We start from the raw sequence: 8867 nt of genomic DNA, 5'->3' as shown, positions 1-8867 counted from the left end.
GGAGGCGCCGCAGTTAAAGCGGAAGTCTTCCTCGGAAGCCGAACTCTCGGAATGCTGCCGCTCGCTGCTTCTGCCGTGGCTTCCCTCTTCTCTTCGACGGGGCTCGTCGGCTTCACCGCACACTTCTACGCTTACGGTTGGCACATAGCTTGGTCCTTTCTGCCATCGCTGGTTCTTCTGCCGCTCGCCACGCACGTCTTTGTTCCCGTGCTCTATAGGCTTGGCGTCACGTCCATATTTGAGGTGAGTAGACCGGTGAGTAGACCAAATATTCAAATGCGTGTTTTCTCCCGACGCGAGGATAGCGGCTATGGTGGGGCTTTCAAAGAGACAGCGTTAAAGCCCCGTTGTCCATAAAATCAAGCGCTGTCTTTGCTCTTTGTAGAAAAAGAGCCATGGGTACGTCTTTGACAGTTTGTGGTTGGCAGATGACATCTTACCGCCGGTACCGGCCCGGATGTCTTACCAGTTCACAGCTATGAAGCAGAAAGATAGAGGCTGACAAGTCGAGAACCCCGCAGAGAGCTATGGTAATAAAAATGTTGTGTGTAACGTTGTTCAGGGAATGGGTCGCAGAACAAAACTGAGTTAATGATATTCTAGACAAGAAGACGAAATAGGTATGAGCAGTTCATGTAATAAGAAGACGCTGTAACCGATGAGATCTAATGATAACAAAAACAGGGAAGGCAATCGCAGAACGGGTAGGCAGAAAGTAGGTGGGCGGATGAGGTTGCAAGTTTGTAGGGACCAATGGGATGCACCTGGCGCAGGGCAGATCGATCAAGGGGAAATGAGGGTGCTCGTCATATTACATGAAGGAAATAAGCCAACAGTCGGCGAGGCCAAGGAAAGCGTTGGGGATGGTACTTTGCCTTTTTTTTAATATTTACTTGGATAATCACAGAAATTAGTAATGTAATCTGTTTAGGGGAAAGATTATTAGACACAAAGTAGAAGAAAAAACAACGTGCCGATGGTGGGAACTGAACCCACGACCTCCGAATAACGCGTCCGGTGCTCTTCCAACTGAGCTACATCGGCCGCTGTACCCCCTGCTACTTTCTTGGGTATTTATGTTGTCTGTATACGAACCTTGAGAGTGTTCACCAGCGCCACCCTCAGCCAAGGCGGCGGACGTGGAACGTCCTTTGTTACCGCCAGCGTCACGTAGAACGTGATCAAGAGCGAGGGCGAAAGCTGTGCTAGAACCCTCTTACGCTACCTATGGCTTAAGACTGCCAGAACCGAGACCCCCGTAAGCTACAAGCAGATCGATCAAGGGGAAATGAGGGTGCTCGTTATATTACATGAAGGAAAGAAGCCAACAGTCGGCGAGGCCAAGGAAAGCGTTGGGGATGGTACTTTGTCTTTTTTTTTAATATTTACTTGGATAATCACAGAAATTAGTAATGTAATCTGTTTAGGGGAAAGATTATTAGACACAAAGTAGAAGAAAAAACAACGTGCCGATGGTGGGATCCGAACCCACGACCTCCGAATAACGCGTCCGGTGCTCTTCCAACTGAGCTACATCTGCCGCTGTCCCCCCTGCTACTTTCTTGGGTATTTATGTTGTCTGTATACGAACCTTGAGAGTGCTGACCTGCGCCACCCTCAGCCAAGGCAGCGGACGTGGAACGTCCTTTGTTACCGCCAGCGTCACGTAGAACGTGATCAAGAGCGAGGGCGAAAGCTCTTGATCATGTTCTACGTGACGCTGGCGGTAACAAAGGACGTTCCACGTCCGCCGCCTTGGCTGAGGGTGGCGCTGGTGAACACTCTCAAGGTTCGTATACAGACAACATAAATACCCAAGAAAGTACCCAAGCAGCACGCCGTCAATGGGCCGCCAATGGTCCAATATTGGGATATATTGGTCCCAATATTGGTCAATATTGGCGTCTGATTGGGGCGCACAAAGAGCCAAGATATATGCCAACCAATTTGATCGGCTCTCCTATCAAAACCAGTATTGGCATACTACCTTGTTTACTGGCATTCAACGGCACTCAATGGCTACTCAATATCTTCCACCCAAGCTCACTCACTGGTTGTTATATCACAGCCATCGCGCCAAGCTCACTGGCCATCCAATATCTTGTATCCATGCTTATTCACTGGATATTTACAACTGGCATCCAGCCAGATTTATCGGCTACCCAATATTTCCAATCCAATCTTGCCCAGTGGATTTGCATTATTGGCATCCAGCCAGATCAATTGGCAATCCGGCTAGTTGCTTTTTCGTGCTATGACTAATAGGCACCTGCAAAGCCATCCCCTACTTATGCAGTGAAGATATTTTTCATGCAGCTTTTCATTTAAATAAAGCATGCTGAGAATATCCATGCACAGAAAATAATACAGCTGAAAGGTTCACTGCATGGTGATTTATTAGGTGTGCACGTGTTACAGGGCATGGAAATATTTAGGCAGAACTCTTAGACTTCAGTGCTCCTCCTGTCTTTGCATCCCTTGGCAAGGTGTTCTCAGGTCCCAGGTTGGAGGAAGGCGCTGCGTTCGTCGCAGCTTCTTTTGTGGTCGGTTGTAGGGGCAGCAGCTCCATGCAGCCTTGAAAGATATGGACTTGAGCAGCGTGCATAACAATGTATTTCCTTTCGCAGATGGCACCTGGAAATAAAAGCAACATTCATAAATCCCATTAAGACAGAAAACTTTTGGAAAGTGGAAGTGCAGCTAGACCGTGGAGTAAAAATGCAAAATAAAGCACTACCTATTGGCCCTCAGGCAACTTTCTTGTCTGATTTACTCAGGTTGAAATAAGCTGCATGCTCAGTGAGGCCGGCCATATTAACTTGGTTACATTGGTTGCGACATCTGGCAGTGCACGACTTCCCACGTGGATGCGTTGTTGACGCTGGAAACATAAAACAAAATGACATTTGCCGTTATCTATTCGTTAAACGGTAGTCAGTGCTTGCCCCCTTATACTTGTAATGCCTTTGCGATCGAACACCTGTAGAAGAAAGACGTCGTCATAACTTGAAGCTTCAAATCAATAGCTTTCCTTTGAATAGATTGCCGCAAGAACTAAAAAAACTACAAAGGAAAAAACAGACACAAGAAATGGCAGTCGCACTCCGACCGCGGCTACTAAATTTAGTGTGCACCGCATCATGATTGCAAACAGATCGTTTTAAAAGTTGTCAAAGCTGCAGCCAAAACAACGTACGACACAGATGCTTTGGGGTTTGTATGATACACTCGAACTGAAAAAAATAAAGAAATCCGTAACTTAGCATCACGTTTGTTGTGGGAACAACTTTGTACGTGTGGTAAAGTATAAGAACTATGGTAGCAACTGTAAATAACCTATTTTAAGCGGCTATTTTATGACACTTCTACTACTCGGAATTAGCGCAAGAGAAAGATCAAACACGTGAATAAGCTACGCGTCGTTTAGACCAATCCAATAGCGCATTCATAACGACAAATTACAATATTAAATATTCGCTCGCAACTAAAAATCATGTCCCAGAAAGCTAGACTTAACTCTGAGTTTTGTATACAGTTTGTAAAAGAAACTGACCACTTCAGACACACAACACACGAGCGATGAAGTTGTAACCTGAAAATCACACAAAACACGCGTCATGTTTTACAGGACAACGTTTTTCTTTTGCAATACAAATTGGCCACCTCTGCGCCGTAAATTTTGTCATTATGACCAGAGTTTATGCATACAAAATAGTGCGCTGAAAATACAGTTCAGAACTGACTGGCGTGGTGCGGTCGAAATAAATGACTTTCCGTTCTCGCAAGCATATCGGTTATTGACATGATGATCAAGGCTGACAACATACTGCACCAAATAATGCAAAAAAAAAAAGTGTCTTACCATACGGCTAGCGCAGATTTGCAGACCTCAGTTGCAACAATCCAAAATGAATGCTGCCACGCAAAGTACGTCCCAGGGATCTGACGCTTTATACACCTGGTAAGAAAAAGTAGCGATCTTACAAGGAGACAAAGCAAGAAATAATCTCAGAGAGCTGAGTTATGAACAAACAACTTAAAATGCTGGTGGTACTCACAAATATCCTCTTTCAGGCATGGCCATTAAGACGAATCGGAACTTTCACAAGGCTTGGTTTTTCGGTTCTGCTGTCCAAAGCTGCGGGAGCTCGAGCGGCTCGAGCGGGTGGGGATTGTGTGGCCGACCAGACGCCTCTGAATCAGCGGCTTGTGTCGAGTTTTGAGGCACGGTTGGAAGAAGGCAGAAGATGGTTGTGTTTTCTCTCCCTCTTTTTTTTTTTGCTTGAGATCTGTCGAAAGAGTAAGCATAAAGCTCGAAAGGGGGTGAGAGAAATGAAAGAGGTCCCGCAGGACCACGTGAGCCCAGAAGGCTGCCGGCCAGGAAAGTTGGCGGGAAGGAAGGGAAGAGTGAGGAGTAGTAGAGTGGGGGGCATTGTGAGCAACGCCTGCCTAGCCGGGAGGAAAGAGAGGGCAGTGAAGGTCGCTGCCCCTCCGCGATGACTGCTTTACGGGGAGAAAAGGCTACAAGACGGGAAGTTGAAAACGGTTTGAGAATTGCTTTAGTCAAGGCCCTCGGGCGGAGAGGCGACAAAAGGACGAGAGAATGAAAACCATATGTTTTTTGCGCCAAGCGTGTGAGGAGGAATGCGCAGAGTTTTACCCTTGGCTTCGCTAAAACAACGAGGAGTGCGTTCGGAGCTCTTTGGTCGCCTCGACTGTTGGCTCGGTAACATTTTCAGTGGAATGATGATTTCGCTATATTTTTTTTTGTTAATAAAAAATCGTTTTACCTCATAGTTTCAAATAATAATCACATACGTAAAACAATCTTCAGTTTTCACGGAATCGTCCTCGGTTCGAACAAATGGACATATCTTTTTTTATTAAAGATGGCACACAGGTCGCTGTTCATGACGGAGTGCTCTTGAAACGTCATCACGCGCAACTGAGCGATTCAACAGCCCGTATACTTGCTGTATTCCTATTAAGGAAAAGAAAAGCGAAAACGACCATAACTACGAGCACTTCAAGGTTAAAAATTCCCATGTTATTCATTTTTTATTTCAAATCAGGTGGACATTTAGAGCAAGAAAAAATCCGCGTAGAACTAACCGTGGGCATATCAAGAAATACAAAATACTCGACGAGCTAAGATCTGAAGAACTAAATTTGCAGTAACGAAAAAATAGAAAGAAAGCAAGGGTCAACATTGAAACTATATCTACGAACTTGGGACAAGGTTGTCCTCAGAAAGAAGCGCGGTATAATCATCTTTCAGCCCGCGGAAGCAGCACTTGTGAAAGCGGCAGAATATTTCACGAAGGAACCCTAATTCTCAATCATGTGTTAAATTCTTCGAGAGTGGTGTTCTCAAAAATGCCTCAAAACTGCTAAAGTAACGCACTCGCATTACTTTTAATATATATGAATTGCAATTAGCTGCCTGGTTGACATGATTGGGTAGAATTATGTAGTTCTCTGAAGGGAAACGCCTTCGGTGCGGTGATTATATGGTTGGATAATAAGGCAATGAATGTTTGAAGAATAGTTTCTGAACAATGCTTAGGAGAGCGCTGTCAAACGCTGGTCAAATGCATCATTATTTGCCATATATTACAGCTTTCGAACAAAAATAACTATTATGTAATTTCAATTTTGTTGCCATATATGCTGGCGACACATGTGGGCGCATTCATTACACTGTAGGTAATTGTTTTAAATTTTTATTTTTTTTCCCTTTGCCTTGCCCCATGCAGTGCTGTTGATTTTTTTTATTATCTTTTACATGTACACTACTTTTTGGTAGTGTGTGATTTACGTCGCATTAGAATACGAACCATTCCAGGACAGTTCAGATTTGTTTTCTTGTCAAGTGAATTAGCTAGACATAACGTAGAATATATGTTGCTTGTATTTTTTCTTTGAGCTGAAATATTTTATGCGCTGCTGCACCGATGGCCAAAGTCGTTCAGTCGTTTTTGCTGAAGCCCGCAGCAGAGCGCAAAAGAGTACAGTACAAATTTGTGTTTAGTAGATATTAGAACTCGAAGGTCCTGAAAGCAGCCCAACATATCTGTCTATAAGAACAGCTAGTACTGAGGCGTGGTATAGTCGGTGCTTATGCTGAATGCCGGAAACAGCTAGGGTAATGGCGAATCATGCAGTGCGTGTTTGATTGGCTAGCGCGATCTATCTCTCCCACCTCTGTTTAGCTTGAACATGTTGGGTTTCTTTCCATCACGTAAAAAAAAGGCGGAAATAATGATGCTACGCGTGCGTGTTTCCAATCATGGACAAACGTTTATAGGATGTGGATTCACCGGATATATTCGATCGTTTCTGCGTTTACTATCCAAACGTAACCCCTGCTGTTTGTTCAAGCGACACACACGTTCTGTTGCGTTCTTTGCATTTGAGTACCTTGCGTTTCTTGACTGCGCAGGATTTTTTTCGCGGACACGCATCTATTAAACATTTGCTTGTCAGATCAGATGTGTGCTCGAGCGCGCGCATATGCTTGTACTCGTATGCGTATAAATAGGCCCATGGAACGAAATCCCGTGCGCGAAAGTTGTGCGCGAGATGTGTTCGAGATCTGTGCATGGATATATCTGTGCATCGGATCTGTGCATTGATGTGTCAATCACTTTCAATCATCCTGATTTGACGAGATCAGAAAAACAAATCGTCTCCACCGGGAATCGAATTCCTAGCCTAGTTAACGCTTTAACCAACTGCGCTAAACCCTGGATCGCAAAACTAGCACCATACGTAATTCTCATTGTCTACCGTGAGGATAGCGACGAGAATGACGCTGCAATTAGTGAAAATGACAATGATGACAGAATCAATGGTAATGACGCTGCGTTTAGTTGATAACGATAATGATACGTAATGCACCGTATGCAGTAGCATTAATTTCGCCTTCGCTAATTTCTGCAGTGTAGATTCCACGTGCTGTCAGAATTTTTTCAACACTTGGCTAAAGTTTGGAACGCTATCTGTGTTAGCTACGTCCACGCGTGATCGACATCCGGGCCTCTAGTCTGCAGGAGTTGTCTCGGAGATATTATATGCAGAATTTTACATAACAATTAATCGTGCCTAAAATCGTAAATAAAAGAGTTCTCTACCAAAATTGTCAAGTATAATCGCAGGTCATCCACAACAATTAGCGAATCACGAAAAATGTACTCAGAAAAATATATTCTACATTTTCCGCGATGGGCACTGCTGTTCATTTTGTCTGGTCAGCTCAGTCAAACAATTTTAGGACAATCTATACATTAATCCCAATAAACATTATATATATGGTGGCCCAAATTACGTATGGCATATGAATATCTTCTACAGTTGAACGTAAACTGACGTCCGGGACAGCGAAAAATTTAGTTGCGACGAAATTAGCCCCAACACACTGTCATATTGAGATGCAAGTATTAGAAATGTCTCTGTCGGTCAGAGCTGCTTCTACTGTTTTTTTAGCGCCGCCGCAGCCTGAGATGTGCAAAGGTGGCCAGCCATCAAAGCTCGTTAGACAATATCGACCACTAGAAACCATGATATATACAATGTTAGGATGCCATCAAAGCTGATGGGACAATATTGACCAATCTATGTCAAGATATATGCAATGTTGACAAGCCATCCATATTGGCAGAACATTATTGCCCAACCTATGCCATTAGGGTGCAATGCTGGCTAGCCATCACTGTCCATCGAACAATATTGAACAATAGTATACATTGTTGGCAGGCCGCCATGACAGGCGGGTCACTATTGACCAATATATGCCATGATTTATTTATTGCTGACAAGACAACCATAATGGCCGGACAATATTAACCTATTTATGCCATTATATGTGCAATGCTGGCCAGCCATCAGACCTCATTAGGCAATATTGACCGCTATAATACAAGATATATACAATGTTAGGATGCCACCAAAGCTGGTGGGGCAATATTGACCAATGTATGCCAAGATATATTCAATGTTGACGAGGCAACCATAACGGCTGGACAATATTAGCCAAGCTACGCCATGATATGTGCAATGCTGGTCAGCCATCAAGGCTCATTAGACAATATCGACCACTAGAAACCAAGATATTACAATGTTAGGAAGCCGCCAAAGTTGGTTGGACATTATTGACCACTGTATGCCTAGATATATTCAATATTGAGAAGCCGTTGTTATTGACCGGATAATATTTACCAGGTTATACCATGGTGTGGAAGATATTGGCAAACAATTGCAGCTGGTTGGCCAATAATGACCAGGCTGCCTCATTGTGTATACAATAATGGCAAACTGTTCAACATGAATGGGCATTATTGACCGCTCTTAGCCGGTTGAATGCCAATAACGGATATGGGTGAAGTTCACTGGGCCAATAATGAATGGTATAGCGTGGCTGCACATTATTGGTAGCTCAATGGCACCATTGGGCCACTTGTGGGCCAGTAATCCCCAATCAATCCCCATTATTGGGCCGATGAAATGTACTGCCTGGGTAGCAGGGGGGACAGCGGCCGATGTAGCTCAGTTGGAAGAGCACCGGACGCGTTATTCGGAGGTCGTGGGTTCGGATCCCACCATCGGCACGTTTTTTTTTTCTACTTTGTGTCTAATAATCTTTCCCCTAAACAGATTACATTACTAATTTCAGTGATTATCCAAGTAAATATTAAAAAAAAGACAAAGTACCATCCCCAACGCTTTCCTTGGCCTCGCCGACTGTTGGCTTCTTTCCTTCATGTAATATAACGAGCACCCTCATTTCCCCTTGATCGATCTGCTTGTAGCTTACGGGGGTCTCGGTTCTGGCAGTCTTAAGCCATAGGTAGCGTAAGAGGGTTCTAGCA

At 44.2% G+C, this 8867-nt stretch overlaps 1 long non-coding RNA gene across 1 annotated transcript; it reads right to left on the bottom strand.

Moving 5' to 3' along the window:
• Positions 1 to 2190: 2190 nt before the first annotated feature.
• LOC146209681 (uncharacterized) lies at positions 2191 to 3914 on the bottom strand. Its single transcript, XR_014703466.1, has 3 exons — positions 3863 to 3914; positions 2738 to 2881; positions 2191 to 2634 (listed from the first exon to the last, which is right to left on the bottom strand). It is a non-coding gene; the product is annotated as an uncharacterized LOC146209681 (long non-coding RNA).
• Between the last annotated feature and the right edge of the window lie 4953 nt (positions 3915 to 8867).

The sequence above is a fragment of the Amblyomma maculatum genome, chromosome 1 (genome assembly GCF_055883805.1).
Source record: "Amblyomma maculatum isolate TAMU_Amacu chromosome 1, ASM5588380v1, whole genome shotgun sequence".
Lineage (NCBI taxonomy): Eukaryota > Metazoa > Arthropoda > Arachnida > Ixodida > Ixodidae > Amblyomma > Amblyomma maculatum.
This window is presented reverse-complemented; position numbering and strand designations above follow the sequence as displayed.